The 20,761-nt window shown below is 39.6% G+C and overlaps 1 protein-coding gene across 4 annotated transcripts in view; it reads right to left on the reverse strand.

Moving 5' to 3' along the window:
- LOC138715379 (glycerol-3-phosphate phosphatase-like) overlaps window positions 1-20,761 on the reverse strand; it is a 181,222-nt gene that overhangs the window by 97,984 nt on the left and 62,477 nt on the right. The window lies entirely within an intron of this gene.

A 20,761-nucleotide genomic window follows, 5' to 3' on the forward strand; every position in this document is an offset into this window, starting at 1 on the left:
CTGTTTGCACATACAGAAAATACAACATAAAACTATGTATGCCGATAAATAAGTATGAAAATTAATGTCACTAATATAAAATCAGTTGTGTAGACCAATTTACTGATAGTGTCATTGTCCAGAGTGCACCATAAGAGACTGGTCTACACTACATCCATGATGAGATGAGATGATGGAGATTTGTTGGAATGCCAAAGGGGAATTGGAGCACCTGGAGAAAACCCCAGTTATAAACTGGGAGTATGCCAGAGATTAAATCTAGGTCCACAGGATTATCAGTTCAGTACTCTAGCCACTAGACTACCGTGGCAGCTATACAAAATAATACAGTTAGTAAATAATAAAATATACTACCATAATAATACATCATATAAAGAAGTAGAGTATATACAACTGAATTACAGTAGAATCCCTCTTAACCAGCACCAAAGGGATCAGGCTAATTCTGGATACGATATTTTGCCAGATAATTGAATAAATACTGTCATATACAAAAAAAAAGTTCGTATTTCATGGTGCCAAATTTTGAAACTGCATCCATGTGAGCTTATTTCTCTATCACTTGCTCATAACTGAATAAACATAAAAACTGTGTGGATTTTCCCGTTAAAACACTAATTCTAGGTTAGAATATTCACTGAAAATCAAAGTTCATGCAAACTTCTAATGTGGCAACACTGACAGTCCGAACGTAACTTACTTAAAACTGTGTGCATTTTCTTTATTAAAACACATCACACAACACAAATAATACACTAATTTTAAGTTCGAATATTCACTGAAAACGAAACTTCGTGCGAACTTTCTAATGTGGCAAAACTGACGGCCCAAACTGTGGCAATGTGGCAGATTTAAACTTTTCTTTTTGGCCATTGCTTTTGGTATTGTCGGTTATTTTGGTGCTGGTTATGAGGGATTCTATTGTATGTTAAATCACAACATGGTGTAATTACATAAATAGAGTAGCTGGACATACACAGGGAATTATTTTCTGCTTGTAATACAGAAATAACCAATTTGTTGACGGTATAGATCTCTAAAATTAATTTAAGCAATGCAATATAAATGATCAAAAAGAGATAAGTTAAATAAAATAAAACACAGTAATAGATTTTTTTCAATGTAGGCCTATAGTATAATACAGTGCTCTCATTTTATAAGGAAACTAAATTACAGCGCTGTTCAATTGTTCAATCATATACTTCATTTTCCAATCTATTACTTAGTACACAAGCAACAGTCACACACACATTCCAGTACAATTTTCAGAAGCACTAATTGCTGGGATGTTTTGTAGAACTGGTTTCTCACGCTGCAGTCGGGAGAGCAGGAAGTTAGTCGGTGGCAGAATGATGCGAAGTTTCCTCATAAAATGAGAGCACTGTATCTTACAATGCAGAAAAATATAAATTCAGGATTTCTCCATGACGGTAGGGTCTTACACAACATAGCAAAGTAATGAAGACATATACTCCACAATTAGCACAGCACAAACTCTACTTATTGAACTGACAAACTGAAATGACCTGTGCAAGGTAAGTCATAAGAGTGAAAACAACAGTGTAAATTTCAATAATTAGATTACTCTTCAATAACAATAGGATACAATTAAGTTCTAATGAAGCTGAAGGGTACGAAAAGTATTTTGTTGAAGACAGAAATTTCACTGAAATACTGTTGTTGAGGTTCACATATTATGCAAACATTACTGGACAGCTTGTAGGTATAATGAAAGTTTCAGCTTGCCAAAGAAACTTGTGTAGAGAAGAGATCAAGTTGGAATATTTTGAAAACTGAAAGAATGATACATAAATAGTCACTAATAAACACTAAAGAAGTAAACTAATGTGGAAATACAATGAGCAGCAGTCCAGAACGATAGTCACTAATAAACACTAAAGAAGTAAACTAATGTGGAAATACAGTGAGTAGTAGTCTGGAACAACAGTCACTAGTAAACACTAAAGAAGTAAACTAATGTGGAAATACAATGAGGAGCAGTCCAGAACAGTAGTCACTAATAAATACTAAAGAAGTACATTAATATGGAAATACAATGAGTAGTAGTCCGGAACAATGGTCACTAATAAACACACTAAGAAGTAAACTAATGTGGAAATACAGTGAGTAGTAGTCCGGAACAATAGTCACTAATAAACACTAAAGAAGTAAACTAATGTGGAAATACAAGTCCAGAACAATAGTCACTAATAAACACTAAAGAAGTAAACTAATGTGGAAATACAATGAGGAGCAGTCCAGAACAATAGTCACTAGTAAACACTAAAGAAGTAAACTAATGTGGAAATACAATGAGTAGTAGTCCGGAACAATGGTCACTAATAAACACACTAAGAAGTAAACTAATGTGGAAATACAATGAGGAGCAGTTCGGAACAATAGTCACTAATAAACACTAAAGAAGTAAACTAATGTGGAAATACAATGAGCAGCAGTCCAGAACAATAGTCACTAATAAACACTAAAGAAGTAAACTAATGTGGAAATACAATGAGGAGCAGTCCAGAACAATAGTCACTAGTAAACACTAAAGAAGTAAACTAATGTGGAAATACAATGAGTAGTAGTCCGGAACAATGGTCACTAATAAACACACTAAGAAGTAAACTAATGTGGAAATACAATGAGGAGCAGTTCGGAACAATAGTCACTAATAAACACTAAAGAAGTAAACTAATGTGGAAATACAATGAGCAGCAGTCCAGAACAATAGTCACTAATAAACACTAAAGAAGTAAACTAATGTGGAAATACAATGAGGAGCAGTCCAGAACAATAGTCACTAGTAAACACTAAAGAAGTAAACTAATGTGGAAATACAATGAGTAGTAGTCTGGAACAATGGTTACTAATAAACACACTAAGAAGTAAACTAATGTGGAAATACAATGAGAAGCAGTCCGGAACAGTAGTCACTAATAAACACTAAAGAAGTAAACTAATGTGGAAATACAATTAGCAGCAGTCCGGAACATTATCAAATCATTATATTTAATAGTTTGTCACTAATTAACATTGAAATAAACTCATGCGGAAATACTGGTAATGTTCATCAGTGCTTCACTGTTACCTTCCCCATCATCATCATCATCATCATCATCATCATCATCATCATCATCATCGTTATCATCATCATTATCCTCATCTTCAGTCGCCTCACTGTCACTGCTGCCATCACTGTCGCCTCCGATATGGAACACCATTTTCTGAGCAATGTCCAATAATCCTCCTCTTTCCATCAAACATATTTCTACGTCTTTCACGTGTCTGCAGCATTCTTTCCATTCTTGGGCAGTAATAGAGGCAAATTTTTCATCAGTGAGCTTCAATATATCGTCCATTTTGAAACAAACATTTTTCTCTGCAACCCAGTTTTTTTACACTGGCCCAAATTAATTCGATGGGGTTGAGTTCAGGATGATAGGGAGGAAGCCTAAGGATGGAATGATTGTGTTCACTGAGTACATAATCAATTTTATATGAAATGTGTTTGGGTTTGAGCGATAATATGATTTCATACATATCAGTGTTGCGCAGAGAAGAAAAGTTGATTTTATTACATTGTTCTTCAGTGAGGTGCATTTCTAGCCAGGATATCATCACATTCCTCCTTAAATTTGATGTAGGAGCCCTGTTCATCTGAACATTATGACAGGGAGCATTATCTACTACGGTAAAGCTTCCATAACAAGGTGTCCAATTCTAGTCATGTCTGAGAATATCACTGTAGATTTTAATATTGTTGGGTTGTTTCAAAATTTTCTATAGCGCTCTTCCTGTTTGTCCATTTAACCAATCTTCTGTCCATTGCTCATTTGTCATATTATGAATATTGTTTATTGTTCTATAAAGGGAATCTGTAGGTTGTAGTTTTGGTAAAAGGTTTAATACAGTTCTTGCTATTTCATCTATCTCGTTACCTTCTACACGCCATTTACTTTATAGTGACAGCTCCAGCCTAGCAGTGGTTTGGGCGAGTTCACTGTTTATTCAAAGGGGTGTTCATTTTAGTCTTCTCCTGGCTGCATTAGCGACCACATCTCGGGAGCATTAGTGTGAGTGTACAGTCGCGCTAAGAATGTACTACACCACCACTGTTGTAGTGATTTTGTTTTGTATTGTTTAATCTAAACACAAAATAATCGCCAAATTCTAGTGGAGCAGAACAGCATTAGGGCCAAAAAACTGCAGTATTTGAGGCAAATAAAGAAGTACAGAGAAGAAGGCCACCCCATCATTTACATGGATGAGACTTATATTCATTCATCCCATACGACGCCATATGCCTGGAGCGACAATTCACTTCAAGGGCTTTTTTCTCCAGTTTCCCAAAGGCCAGCGTCTTATAATTATTCATGCAGGAAGTGAGAATGGCTTCATTCCGAATGCATATGTCAGGTTCAGGTCACAAAAAAATCGGGAGATTATCATCATTCTGGCATGAACTTTGCAAATTATGAAAAATTGCTCAAAGAGCGCCTCATCCCCAACCTGACTCAAAATTCCGTTTCAGTACCGGTACCTGCACCGCTTTAAATTATCAGAATCACCATTATGTAAAAAAATGTTTAACAGAAGAAGAAACAATAGAACACATCCTACTTCATTGTAATAACACCAACAATAAACTGCAGGTAAGAATGAAAAACCACTCGCTACATGAAATTCTCAGCAATCCATAGCTATGAAAAATAGCATATTTGATTTACAGTAGACATTGTATAACAGCTTATAGCTGGACACATGTATTAAGTAGTAAGAAGTATGAATAAAACACGCTGTCATTCCATGGATACCTATTTCTTAATGGTTCTGAGTTTAGACAGCAATGACATAATCTTATAACCTTTCCAGCTTGAAATATTTATTTAATGTAAATTTGTGCTATCATAGAAAAAACATTGTATGATACACATTCGTAATTTTATCCTTTTGATCCTCGTCTGTTTGTGCTAAAGAGAGAACCTTTACAAACTTGTATCATAAATAACAGCTATTTTAGTGATGAGCTTTGGTTCCACTTGCATGGAAGAGTGACATCAAAATAATTGGTAATGACCAATGAGGGATTTGTGCGGTTTGTCGTCATGTTGCGTGTGCATAGACGTTATACAGCTTTATGCCCAGTGCCTGTGTTGACTTCCAACGTAAACAAAATACGCGAAGAGTACAGCCTAGAAATGACAAATACAACACTCCATTAAGGTCTAGCAGATGACAATATACAAATATGAGGAATATGTTGAAACATTAGTATAGTTAGAAGAAGAAACTTGCCTTTATGAATCATTCATAGCTTCAGAGCCATCACAAGCCGAATTGCAGTGCACTACTACGGACGTTCTTAAATTATCGAATGTCAAATGTCGTTGTCGATCACTCAAACAGTTTTTGAGCTGTGAAAAGCTTCTTTCAACATCACAGGATGTTAACGGTGCATATGTCAAGTATACTATCCTATCGCCTGATGATTTTGCATTCTTCAGCATGTTACAAATTGTTAAATAGCCCTTATTTTTCTGAAGAATGTTTTGCCATTTATTCTTTATTCTCTGTGTGCAAGGTCCTGTAGGTTCTTTCTTGATTTTTTCTGACACCTCTTTTATTATTGCTATGCCCTTGGATATTTCCAAACCAGATGTTTCTGTGTTATGCTTTCTGGTATCGTTCCGTGATTTTGGTGTATGAACTTTATATCTTCAAACAGTTTAGAGGAAATAAGAGATTTGGCAGTATTAATGGCAGATGCATTTTCAGTACTTAAAGCATCATTTACTTTTATAACTGAAGTGTAATTTACTGCATAATATGAGACAGCCTCTACCCAGGTACTCCCCCCCCCCCCCCAATCTTCTAATTACTGGTTTTGGTGGAATGTCTCCAAATTGTTGTATTCTTGCAGGTGCCGTAAGATATATTTTCTTCATTGCAGATATGAAGGTGTCAACACCACTAAACATAGCACGGATCTCCTCAGCCAATCTATGGAGACCATGAGAAGGCACGTTATGTGAATAATGTTCTTATACCGGTTTTTTTATTCCATTTGCTGCCTTCACCATATAGGGGGCAGTATCAGTAACGAACAGTAGTACATCTTCGTATCTAACCTCAAGAGGCCATAAAAGACACATAGCATTATGAAACAAGACTTCAATAGAATTATGATTCACTTTATCCAAAACCTCGGCAGTTAACAAAAAGTTTACCTGGACCGTCTCTTAATAGTACACCTACAATTACGGTTGCCACAAATCTGCCTGTTACATCTGTAGTTTCATCTACTGACACCCATATTTTGTTACCATTGACAGATCTTCTAATATAACCCAATGTATTTTCATAGCAATCAGATACATAGTCTTAATGGAGAGTGTCTGATTTGGAATGCGCTGCTTGGTATATTTTTTCAAAAATCCTCAAACGGAATATTTGCTTTAATCATCATTGCACATAAATGCTTAGCAAATTCTGATTTTGCATTTGATAATGATTTTGATGTTGAGGGAATCACCATCTTTAAAGCATGTGCAATATTGTCTTTATGTTTTCTACGCAATACTTCATACATAATATTGTAATTTCATACTCACATACTGTACATACAATTGTGTTTGCTTGGATGCACAACATATCACTGCTGTATCTCCGTAACAAAGTATTTAATTTCACATCCTTTGTTTGCTTAGTTTCCTTCATTGTAGGTTACTACTGCTCACTACATCTGTTCACCACTGCAGTGCATTGGACTATGAAACCCAGTGTTCGTTTCGTGTTGTTATAGGACAGCAAGTAGGCAAAAGGATAGCGTGTAGTTGCATTTCTTTTGGTTGCACTGGTCGTAGTTGTTCACCTGTCTGTCCACCTATGCTCCCTGTCGAGTCAACGTGTTTTTCATACTGCGCACAAACCCCTCATATTTAGTAATGACCAACAGAGAATTTAAGACACACACGAAAGTCCATTACTTTACATGATCGGATTTTATTAAATAATTTTGTTAATGCTGATCAATACATTGCATAAATTTGTTAGCAATTTTTTCCTCAGTTAACTGAAGAGCGAATGTGTGATGGAGTTGAAGCTCATACAGGGCTCATTGCGTGTAATTGCTGATGTCTATGATGAAAGTGTAATAAATTATGGATTGTGGCCTTCTCGATCTTCAGACCTAATGCCGTACAATTCTTTCTTTTTGTGAAGTGTTTTAAAAGATAGAGTCTATAAATCAAGTCCATGAACGCAAAACAGAATAGGAGAAGAAACAGTCAACATTTCGGAAGCAGAATTTCAGTGTGGGAAATTGGGAATCAAAATACGTATATTAAATTGCTAAATATAGTTTTCCTCTCTCTGATGGACACATTCAGAAAATTGATACATCTGAATGTTAAAATTTGCTTGTTACTCTACTTCCACATGAATCTGAAAGGTCATTGGTGTGATATTTATGTATCATTCTTTCAGTTTTCAAATTATTCCAACTTGATCTCTTCTCTACACAAGTTTCTTTGGCAAGCTGAAACTTTCATTATACTTACAAGTTCATAGTCACTACTCATTGTATTTCCACATTAGTTTACTTCTTTAGTGTTTATTAGTGACTATTGTTCCGGACTACTACTCATTGTATTTCCACATTACTTTACTTCTTTAGTGTTTATTAGTGACTATTGTTCTTGACTGCTGCTCATTGAATTTCCACATTAGTTTAATTCTTTAGTATTTATTAGTGACTATTGTTCCGGTGATCACAGTGACTGGGGCTCAGAATTATACAGACGCTGCAACATGTGAGAGAGCAAGGTAAGACTTCATTTTTAATATGACTGTATTTCCCTCCCTCCAGCCAGATAACACTCGCTCCGTCCCAGACAGGTATCTCTCCCACACTAGACACTTCTCTTCTCTCGAGTCGACGGGCTGTCACCATAAAGTAACTGGGCTGTACTCCACATTGGCTTGGTATCCATTGAAAGATGACATATTTACCATTTTTAAAAAGCAGATTTATTACTTGCAAAATATATATATATATATATATATATATATATATATATATATATATATATATATATATATAGGCTAACTCTGAAAGAATAAGCAGTTGGTGTATATTTGACTATTGTTTGAAGGGCTGTTTTTGAGTCAGTAAATATGCAGATCTGTCTATAGTACCCTTTGCAGTATTGAGAGCTACATCAATAGTAAGTAACTCTGTGTCAAGGCTTGAAACAGAAGAGTATGGGAAGTACTTTTCATGTGTTGATGGGATATAGTATCCAGCTCCAGACTTGCCTCCTTCAAAAAGTGATCTATATGTGTATATATGAAAGTGATCAGCTGATCACCATATATTTCGTTGATCGTCTTAAGTACTTCTGCCTTTAATATTTCACTGTTGGTTTGTTTTGTATTGCTGCTTGGCAGAGATGGAAAGACTCTCGGTTTCTTCCATTCCCAGGGAGTTATATCATGACTCATGAGCCACTGGGATCTTTGCTATGCTATTTGTGTTCATTATGCCTGAGTGTTTGACTGATTGCATATCTGAAGGACCGTTTTTGACCTTTGGGATCTGGATTCAGTGCATGTATTGGATGTTGTGGTAATGTTAACTGTAGTTCCTTAATTTCATGTGCATTCTTTTTTGTATGTGGTAAGTAAAAGGTTCAACATTCAATTCAATTTCCATAGAATTTATAGACTTTCTTTTGGGACATCCTAAGCGAAGTTTTAGTGCTGAGTTTTGTATTTATATCGATTTCACTATATAGTGGGTTATTTTACGATGCTGTACCAACATCTAAGTTATTTAGGGTCTGAATGAAACGAAGGTGATGCCGGTGAAATGAGTCCGGGGTCCAGCACCGAAAGTTACCCAGCATTTGCTCGTATTGGGTTGAGGGAAAACCCCGGAAAAAAACCTCAACCAGGTAACTTGCCCCGACTGGGATTCGAACCCGGGCCACCTGGTTTCGCAGCCAGACATGCAGACCATTAATCCACAGGTGTGGACTTCACTATATATGAATGTATTGTATATACTCATATTTCACAACCATATGTTAATTTTGCTCTGATATACGCAAGATAGAATTTCCTCATGACTAAGGTGTTTGATCCCCACTGCCTGCTTGCCATAATTTTCAACAGGAGTCTTTTCATAACTGTTGAACAGTGTTAAATATAAATATGGTCCTGAATAATTTCGAGGGAAAAATTGTTATGGGGCCAGGTATCGGACCCGGGACCTTTGGTTAAACATTCCAACACTCTACCACCTGAGTTACCCAGGAACTCTACCAGATACCGATCCAATTTTTCCCTCTATATCCACAGACCTCAAAGTGGGCCGACAACCGTCAAGCAGTGCACACAAACTCTGTGTGACTTGAAATGTGGTTTTCTGTTAACGAACAGTGACGTGTATTATGCAAACCGAGCTTTCAGGTATAACTCCCTGTAAAGTTGATTTGAATAATTTCGAGGGAAAAATTGTTCCAGGGCCATGTATCGAACTCGGAACCTTTGATTAACATACCAATGCTCTACCAACTGAGCAACGCAGGAACTTTACCAGACACAAATCCAATTTTTCCCTATATACATACCACAGACCTCAAAGTAGGATGACAACCATCAAGCAACCAACATTGAGTGCACAAAAACACTGTGTGACTTGAAATGTGGTTTTCTGTTAATGAACAGTGACGTCACTTATTCTGAAATCTGAAAATTTACTTAATGATTAGCAATTCGGTTTTATACCATCAGAGAGCATACAGATGCAGTTTTATATTTTACAGAAAGTGTATACTGTAGATTCAAGAATATAGAAACAACAATCACAATGTTAGATTTGGAAGCAGTCTTTGACAGAATCCCTTTTAAATTCATAATGCTACAATTAATGAAGATAGAAATGAGAGGGAAAATCTTAAAATTCATACACAATTTTTTGAACGAAAGATACATAAAAACATATGTAAACAACAAAACAACTAAACCACACAAAATACAAAATAGAATTCCCAAGGGCTCTCTTTTTGTCCAACACTGTTTAATGACATGTTGCACAATATCTCAACACAGTTACTGCAGACATAAAAATTAGTAATTATGCAGATGATACCACTGTCTGGTTCACACACTTTACCCCAGAAATTGCAAATCGAGCTTTCAGGTATAACTCCCTGTAAAGTTGATTTGAATAATTTCGAGGGAAAAATTGTTCTGGGGCTGAGTATCGAACCCGGGATCTTTGGTTAAACGTACCAATGCTCTACCAACTGAGCTACCCAGGAACTCTACCAGACACTGATCCAATTTTCCCCCCTATATATCCAATTTTCCCCCCTATATCCACAGACCTCAAAGTGGGATGACAACCGTCAAGCAACCAACACTGAGTGCACACAAACTCTGTGTGACTTGAATTGTGGATTTCTGTTAACGAACAGTGACGTGTATTATGCAAACCGAGCTTTCAGGTATAACTCCCTGTAAAGTTGATTTGAATAATTTCGAGGGAAAAATTGTTCCGGGGCCATGTATCGAACTCGGGACCTTTGATTAACATACCAATGCTCTACCAACTGAGCAACGCAGGAACTTTACCAGACACAAATCCAATTTTTCCCTATATACATACCACAGACCTCAAAGTAGGATGACAACCATCAAGCAACCAACATTGAGTGCACAAAAACACTGTGTGACTTGAAATGTGGTTTTCTGTTAATGAACAGTGACGTCACTTATTCTGAAATCTGAAAATTTACTTAATGATTAGCAATTCGGTTTTATACCATCAGAGAGCAAAACAGATGCAGTTTTATATTTTACAGAAAGTGTATACTGTAGATTCAAGAATATAGAAACAACAATCACAATGTTAGATTTGGAAGCAGTCTTTGACAGAATCCCTTTTAAATTCATAATGCTACAATTAATGAAGATAGAAATGAGAGGGAAAATCTTAAAATTCATACACAATTTTTTGAACGAAAGATACATAAAAACATATGTAAACAACAAAACAACTAAACCACACAAAATACAAAATAGAATTCCCAAGGGCTCTCTTTTTGTCCAACACTGTTTAATGACATGTTGCACAATATCTCAACACAGTTACTGCAGACATAAAAATTAGTAATTATGCAGATGATACCACTGTCTGGTTCACACACTTTACCCCAGAAATTGCAAATCGAGCTTTCAGGTATAACTCCCTGTAAAGTTGATTTGAATAATTTCGAGGGAAAAATTGTTCTGGGGCTGAGCATCGAACCCGGGATCTTTGGTTAAACGTACCAATGCTCTACCAACTGAGCTACCCAGGAACTCTACCAGACACTGATCCAATTTTCCCCCCTATATATCCAATTTTCCCCCCTATATCCACAGACCTCAAAGTGGGATGACAACCGTCAAGCAACCAACACTGAGTGCACACAAACTCTGTGTGACTTGAATTGTGGATTTCTGTTAACGAACAGTGACGTGTATTATGCAAATCGAGCTTTCCAGTATAACTCCCTGTAAAGTTGATTTGAATAATTTCGAGGGAAAAATTGTTCCGGGCCCATGTATCGAACTCGGGACCTTTGATTAAACATACCAATGCTCTACCAACTGAACTACGCAGGAACTCTACCAGACACAGATCCAATTTTTCCCTATATATACCACAGACCTCAAAGTAGATGACAACCGTCAAGCAACCAACACTGAGGGCACAAGAACTCTGTGTGACTTGAAATGTGGTTTTCTGTTAACGAACAGTGACGTGTATTATGCAAATCGAGCTTATAGGTATAACTCTCTGTAAAGTTGATTTGAATAATTTCGAGGGAAAAATTGTTCCGGGGTCGTGTATCGAACCCGGGACCTTTTTCTCTCGAAATTATTCAAATCAACTTTACAGGGAGTTATACCTGAAAGCTCGATTTGCATAATACAAGTCACTGTTCGTTAACAGAAAACCACAATTCAAGTCACACAGAGTTTGCGTGCATTCAATGTTGGTTGCTTGATGGTTGTCAGTCCACTTTGCGGTCTGTGGATGTAGAGGGAAATGTTGGATCTGTGTCTGGTAGAATTCCTGGGTAGCTCAACTGGTAGAGAATTGGTACATTTAACCAAAGGTCCCAGGTTCGATACCCAGCCCAGGAACAATTTTTCCCTCGAAATTATTCAAATCAACTTTACAGGGAGTTGTACCTGGAAAGCTCGATCGTCATACTGTATATGGCCTTAAAGTTGGCTGATAATTTTTTAAAGATTACCTTCATTTAAGAACTGTGTATTCTCTTTACTTTGAAAAAATGGTGAGATTCCATTTTCAGACCCATTCAGAAATTATATTTAAAGTAATTTGTAATCTGCTTCTGGCAATTGCTGGGGGAAAGTGTGTGAACCAGATGGTGGTATCATCTGCATAATTACTAATTTTTATGTCTGCAGATAACTGTGTTGAGATATCGTACAACATGTCATTAAACAGTGTTGGACAAAAATAGAGCCCTTGGGAATTCTATTTTGTATTTTGTGTGGTTTAGTTGTTTTGTTGTTTACATATGTTTTTATGTATCTTTCGTTCAAAAAATTGTGCAGGAATTGTAAGATTTTCCCTCTCATTTCTATCTTCATTAATTGTAGCATTATGAATTTAAAAGGGATTCTGTCAAAGACTGCATCCAAATCTAACATTGTGATTGTTGTTTCTATATTCTTGAATCTAGAATATACACTTTCTGTAAAATATAAAACTGCATCTATTGTGCTCTCTGATGGTATAAAACCGAATTGTTAATCATTAAGTAAATTTTCAGATTTCAGAATCCATGTTAGTCTTCTGTTGACTATTCACTCTAATAACATTAGTCGACAAATTGAAACTTTTTTCGTGTAGGCCTATCTGGTATGTAAATGGGTGGATTCACCTGATTTTGGGTACTGAATTCAGTGGAAATATCAGTTTCTTTCTATCACGTCACATTTCCTATACATACAGCACTAACACAAAGATAGCAATATGATATTGGTAAATAGAGACCATTTTAAATTAAAGCCTAACATGACACTTAGAACCCCACTAAAGTCTTCTTGACAATGTAAAATACTCTTATAAACCAACAAAATCACATTTCAACATGCACTACACTACAGGGCTGATGTCGCTAGCTGTGTCGTCTCTACCAACCAATGCCAGTACACTTTCCGCGCAACTAAATACTTCTGCCATATAGTGACTCTTTTGAAAACTTCTTCCACCATATTATACATCCAAATACAGAGTTTAGCCATCATAATTCTGATTTATTATAGACTATACTTGAAAAATGACAACATTAATAATGTATAAAGATATTAAAAAATCCATATAAATCTAAAATATCCCAACACCCTTATGTGATACAGCAATTCCGAAGGCCATTTTGGATTCTAAAACCAAAAATTGATATGAATTAATTTATTACACTCCAGATGCAAAATGACTGTTAACCAGTGTAAATTTGAAAGACATGATGTTAAGGATACTGGTTTGTATGAGCTGCATCGAGTTCTCTCTTTATTGGGTTTCAGCAGAGGAATAATAGTTGCTGTTTTCCAATCTTCAAGTAATGTCCAGTGTCCCAGATATTATTGAAGATGTTAAGTATCTTTTGTAGCAAGGATTCAGATGTATTCTGTTATGTAGCATTATGAATCAGGTCATCTGTTGCTGAATTCTTAAGTTCTTGAATGGAGATCATTAATTCATCTTCGGTGATCATACTGTTAGCTTGGTGTTTATGATTAAAAAGATGTAACAAGTTGCATGACAGTTCTTGTTCTTTCTTTGTCCCATATTTTGGCCATGACACTGTATTTCCTGAATTTTTACCATAATGTATGCATAGTAGTTCAGCTTTCTCATGATCACCATTAATGTTGTATGATTTGAGGCTTTCCCCGGGTTTGATGTGGAATAACTCTACTTGGGTTCTCAGCCAGGTGAGTTCGATAGTTGCTTCCAAGCTTTCAACGACTAGCTCTGCCTAGTTAGTTTCTAGTCCTGACCATCTGCCACATTCTGGTTGGTCGAAGCATGTGGCCAATTAGGAGTTAGTTCCTGGTTTCGACTGCCTGCCATGTGCTGGTGGTCGCAGTGTGTTGATGGCAAGTTTCCATCCTGTGCTCAGCTGAAATTATTGCCATCCAGCTGGATTTCAATGGCTTCCTTGATGACCAATTCCCAATAACCTGATGTCTTGTCCAGGAGTGTGATGGTGCCAAAATCTATCTTGCGGCCCGTTTCCAGGCTATGTTGCGCTACTGCCAACTTCTCGGGCTAATATAGTCTTATGTTGCATTGATGTTTCTTGCAGTGTTCCATAATGGTGCGTCCTGTCTGCCCAATGTAGCATTTTCCATACACACCAGGTGTCCTAAGACCAAGGTCATCCTTAACTGGTCTCAGCAAGTTCTGAATGTTTATGGGTGGCTTACGGATGCCCTTAATCCCATGTTTTCTTAGCAATCTGGTAATCTTGCCGAGATGGGGCCATAGAATGGGATGTATGCCTTTCCATTCGTCTCTTCTTGTTCTTCAGCAGGTGGTTTGTCAGAGAAGGCCCTTCTGAGAGCCAAACTGATTTCCCTGTTGCTGAAGTTGTTCTGTTGTAACGTCTTGCGTAGGTGACAGATCTCAGAAGGGAGACTCTCTTGATCAGAAATCTCCCTCGCCCTGTGCAGAAGAATAGACAGAACCATTCATTTCTGTGCTGGGTGATGGTGACTGCATCCATTCAGGTATAGGTCGGTATATGTTGGTTTCCTCTATACTTTGTGACCCAGTGTGCCATCCGACTTTCTGGAGATCAGAATGTCCAAGAAGGGGAGACAACCATCTTTTTCTTTCGTGAACTGAATGTTGGGAGTGGATACTGTTCAGGTGTTCTTGGAATTCCTGAAGTTTTGCTTCTCCCTGTGGCCAGATGACCAATGTGTTATCTACATAGTGGTAGAAGTGAGCTAGTTTCAGAGGTGCTTTCTCCAGGGCTCTATGCTCTAAGTCTTCCATGTACAAATTGGCTATGGCTGGTGACAGAAGCGAGCCCATGGCTATGCCGTCAGATTGCTCATAGTACTACTCTTTGTACATTAAGTAAGTGGAGCTGAGTGTGTGGTTAAAGAGTCCAATGACCTCAGGTGGAATGTAAAGTCTCAGTAACTCCAATGTTTCCTTGAGTGGGACCCTGGTGAAGAGTGACACAACATCAAAACTCACCAGAATATCGGATAGATTTGTTCTGATGCTCTGTAAGATCTTGATGAACTCTACCTAACTCTTGACATGGTGGCTGCATTTTCCTACAAGAGGATTCAGAAGGAAAGGCTAAAATAAGTAGTACTAACGTGTTTTTCATACCGAACATTATAATCATTTAATTAGACCTACAATTATTATTTACAATAAATTTCATTATATTTTCTAACTCTTCAAATGATGAGGCACGAATGTTTTTCTGTTTGGGTGAAACCGAACTACATTGAAACTCGGCACTGAAAATTTATTCTTTCTTCATCTTTATTCCCCATAATAGAGTAGTTGCCAAACCATGCTTTTTTTTTTTTTTTTTTTTGCCATATTCATTAAGGTTATTTTGACGATTAGCCGACATCCCTCATTATTTTCACTTTCTGTCCGATAGTTAATTTCTTCCATTTAGTTTCTAATATAATAAAGTATAAACAGCACAAAAAAAAAAAAAAACTTGGAAACAGGATCCACACAACTCGCGAGAACAAAGCAAGCAAAACAACCACTTTGTGAAAGCAAAGCAAGACCATAAAGAGTGATAAAGAGTAATGCCATCATGTGGTGCCACATTACTATTGATCAAGATGCACTATTGAATATGCCAGTACTATTAATTATTGAAAGTCAAGTCGATAATTCAGGCTTCATTATCACAAATTCCACTTGAAAAAGTATTCCTTAAAAGTGAGATTTTCCTTAAAAGCAGAAATTAATAATTACATTATTCTTATGGTAATCTGGCTGGGACTTAACAGATTATTCCTGGAAAACGGGAATTCTTTAAAATGAGAAGTTAAGATGGGGTTTCACTGTACGCAATTAATATAATAATTAATTTTAATAGTTAATATGTATTATTCTTCTAATTTCCAGAACCTCTTGTTAGTAAGTTATTGATTTTAACACAGCATTCTGAACATGTTTCTGAACTCAGAACCATAACGAAATAAGTAACCATGAAATCAGTCTGATGAAAAGTAACATTATTTCAGATCCTTGAAAAAATGCAAGCAATGAGTACAACATTCGTAACTTCAGCTTTTTCTCTGTTAAAATGTGACGTCTGCGATTTAATTTCTTGTCCAATACAAATCGCCGAGTTTTAAATTTGTTCACTATTTTACGAACTGTACTTCTATTATGTGCCTCAGTTCCTGAAAAACATTCTTGGAATTCTCTATGACAATAAGCAGTTATTCATTTTTTAAGTTACAGCAAATGAAAATTCTTTGTTCTGCACTATATCTTTGGCAAATGACTCAAACAGCACATACACGCAAAGTGAAATCTGAACACTATTTCTAATTCTGACAGCAATTAACTAACTAATCAGTCACGTGCAGTTCACATGATTATTGCTCATCTTGAGTGGCAATGTTTTAGTGTGTGTAGCTATGTGATGTTGTCATCACTCTGTGACTGGGAGCATTACCAAGCAAATAGATAGCTCTGTATTATATATTGTGACAGCGACGTGAGATTCGAACTCACGACCAGCGTCCCGCAAGAGAGAAAATCGCGCGGAGCACTTGGAATGGCGCGCGGCTGAGAGGGGAAAGGGCCAACGCGGCGAGAGAGTGGAGAGAGTTTGCGCGCGCATCTTCTGCTTGCCTAGAGAGGCCGAGAAATCCGTCGAAATGGAAGACTCGCGAATTCGAACTTTCGAGGCTACGTCGCTGTGGTTATAAATTACGGTCGCGAAGGAACGACAGCAGTTTTCAGTTGATTAGTCAGCCAGTCAGTGAGAAAGCCAGAGCAAGCAAGCCAGTCTTGTGTACCGGAGTTCGACTCGAGTGTGCGTCCGCATCTGCGTCAGCATCCAAAGGCCTGAGTTCGAGTGCAGTGGACCGCAGTTGGAGGGACCTGAGTTCGAGTACAGTGAACTGTCTCTGGAGGTCTGTGGTTCGAGATACTGTGAACTGATAGTTCTGATTTGTAAATAGTGCTTTGTAAATATTAGTTAAGATTAACAGTTCATTGTTGTTCGTACTAGTCCAAGTAAATTGTCATTGTCGTCGGTGGAGTGCTATAACGAATACTGTGTTGGGTGAAAATCCAATTGTTGACGAGAACGTTTAAGGCGAATTGTAGAAAGGAATTATTGTTGTGACGAATAAATTACATTGTTGTTACTAATAAAATTCACATTGGTGTCAGAACCGGGATATTATCGACAATGGAGAACCTACAGCTGATCCTGCAAGCCATCGCAGAACTGAAAAACGACTTAAGTGCAGTGAAAGCAGAAATGAAAGACGACATGAACGACATGACCAAGCACATCATTGAGGTCAAGAACGATATAAGTGAAGTGAAAACGGAGATGAAAAGTGACATAAGTGAAGTGAAAGGTGACATAAGCGGAGTGAAAGGCGACATAAGCGGAGTGAAAGATGACGTCACTTCGCAAATTGAAAGCGTTTCGGCCCACGTAGATGGAATTGTCGCCATCGTGAAAGACGAACTCAAAGCCGATCTTGACAACCTAAACAAGAATTTTACAACTATAAACGAGACAGTAACCGAATTGAGACAGGAGGTAGACCATTTCGATGGCAAAATCCGTGATCTCGAGCGTCGTCAAGAGCAGACGACCGAGTTGCTGGACAAGACGAGTGAGATGATGGATAAACACGCTGAGGAAAACAAGCACATTCTCGCGTTGGTGGATCGCCAGGCTAGAGAACATAAACAGATAGTTGCCGAGGAGGTTCGACGTGCCATGCAAGAAGCGGCCACAGAGTTGAGGACTCCATATAGTGCCCCTGCGGAACCATCGGCTTCAGCCAGACATCACAACGTCAAGACGCCGAAGTTCGACGGTACGACGTCTTGGGCGATATTCCGTCGCCAGTTCGAGGCCATCGCAGAGCACAATGGGTGGACGCCAGCAGAGAAAACTACTCAGCTGCTGGCCGCGCTTCAGGGACAGGCGTCGGAGATTCTTCACAGCGTTCCAGAAGATGGGACAGCCGCTGAGATAATGGCGGCCTTGGAGGGACGTTATGGTGACCATCAACTTGCTGCAGCATTCAGGACCCAACTGAAAACGAGGGTCCAACAGTCAGGCGAGTCCCTGCAAGAATTCGTGATGGCGGTGGAACAACTGGCCCATAAGGCGCTCAGGGGCCTACCTAATGACTTCATCGCTGGAGAAGCGGCCTACACCTTCGGCAGCGGAGTTCGAGACCCGGAAATAAGACAACAGCTACTCCTGGCAGAGCATCGCACTATCAACGCAGCTCTGGCGGCGGCCCTCAGGATGGAGGCGGCCAAGTCGGCAGCGGGAGTCTCAACACCGCACTGGATCAGGAGCGTCACGGCGACGGATGCTGGGGGGCGCCAACCAAAGCCACCCGAGCAGCAGTCAACGGAGCGGCGGAGACGACGGGCGCCCACCTGCTGGTCCTGTGGCAAACCGGGACACTTGAGAAGGGACTGTGACCAATCCGGCCACAGGCAGGAGAGAGAGGTGGCCGACGTCGAGGAGCGCCAGCAGTCAACGGAGCGGCGGAGACGACGGGCGCCCACCTGCTGGTCCTGCAGCAGACCGGGACACCTGAGAAGGGACTGTGACCGATCCGGTCACAGGCAGGAGAGAGAAGTGGCCGACGTCGAGGAGCGCCAACAGTCAACGGAGCGGCGGAGACGACGGGCGCCCATCTGCTGGTCCTGCGGGAGGCCGGGACAACTTAGGAGGGACTGCGACCGCTCTGGCCACCAGCCGGAGAGAGAGGTGGCTGACACCGAGAGGAGTCAACAGTTGCCTGAGCAACGGGGACGACGGGTGCCCACCTGCTGGTCCTGCGGTGAACCTGGGCACTTGCGGAGGAGTTGCGACCGACCTGGCTACAGTCAGGAGAGAGAGGGGGCCGATGCTCGGGGGAGCACGTCGGCGCCATCATCACCGTCCCCTCGGCTCGTCCTGAAACCGGTCAACAGAAGATGCAACGATGGGCTGATTGCTGAAGGAGGGATAAAAGGCCGTCCATGCAGAGTACTGGTGGACACCGGGGCGATGATCACTATCGCCAGACCAGACGTCGTGCGGGGCCTACCTGGGAGGACGCCACTGCGCCAATACGAGCTACGGACTGCTTCAGGCGAGAGCTTGCCCATCCAGAGAGAGGTCTTCCTGGACCTGACCTTGGGGAAGAGGAAACTGGAGATGTGGGTGTTCGTCGCCAACATCACCGAGGACGTCGTCCTGGGACTCGACGCCATGCGGTTACTCGATGCGACGGTGGACGTCCGGCGCCGTATACTCCATCTTGGTTGGGATGAAGTTTTCCTGATGGACGCCGAGGACCAACCCGTGGCCAGCGAGCTCTCCTTGGAGGGCCAAGGGGAAAAGCAAGATGGCGCCCACGCAGTACGAGTATTGCTGCTCAGCCAAGCCAAGGATGGGGTGGCACCACCATAAGGAGGGAGCAGCCGGAGGACCCCAAACGTTGGACCGACTAGCAGCCTACCAAGGGACTGCCCGAGACGAGCAGTCCTAAGGAGGGAGCAATGTGACAGCGACGTGAGATTCGAACTCACGACCAGCGTCCCACAAGAGAGAAAATCGCGCGGAGCACTTGGAATGGCGCGCGGCTGAGAGGGGAAAGGGCCAACGCGGCGAGAGAGTGGAGAGAGTTTGCGCGCGCATCTTCTGCTTGCCTAGAGAGGCCGAGAAATCCGTCGAAATGGAAGACTCGCGAATTCGAACTTTCGAGGCTACGTCGCTGTGGTTATAAATTACGGTCGCGAAGGAACGACAGCAGTTTTCAGTTGATTAGTCAGCCAGTCAGTGAGAAAGCCAGAGCAAGCAAGCCAGTCTTGTGTACCGGAGTTCGACTCGAGTGTGCGTCCGCATCTGCGTCAGCATCCGAAGGCCTGAGTTCGAGTGCAGTGGACCGCAGTTGGAGGGACCTGAGTTCGAGTACAGTGAACTGTCTCTGGAGGTCTGTGGTTCGAGATACTGTGAACTCGAGTGACTGAGCTAGAAGAACTGTGAACTCAGAACTGATAGTTCTGATTTGTAAATAGTGCTTTGTAAATATTAGTTAAGATTAACAGTTCATTGTTGTTCGTACTAGTCCAAGTAAATTGTCATTGTCGTCGGTGGAGTGCTATAACGAATACTGTGTTGAGTGAAAATCCAATTGTTGACGAGAACGTTTAAGGCGAATTGTAGAAAGGAATTATTGCTGTGACGAATAAATTACATTGTTGTTACTAATAAAATTCACAATATCATATAATTTATGTTATTACATTATTTACTACTTCGCATTATGTAATACTGCACTATAATGCACTACACAAACTATATTGCATTATATTTGTATAGACTATATGTTTTATTGCAGTGTGTTACAGTATAAAAAAAAAAGAGGTATTTAGAAAGAGAAAGGAAAAAGGAAATCAGAAAGGAAAGAGCAA

This window comes from Periplaneta americana, chromosome 15 (assembly GCF_040183065.1).
Source record: "Periplaneta americana isolate PAMFEO1 chromosome 15, P.americana_PAMFEO1_priV1, whole genome shotgun sequence".
Classification (NCBI taxonomy): domain Eukaryota; kingdom Metazoa; phylum Arthropoda; class Insecta; order Blattodea; family Blattidae; genus Periplaneta; species Periplaneta americana.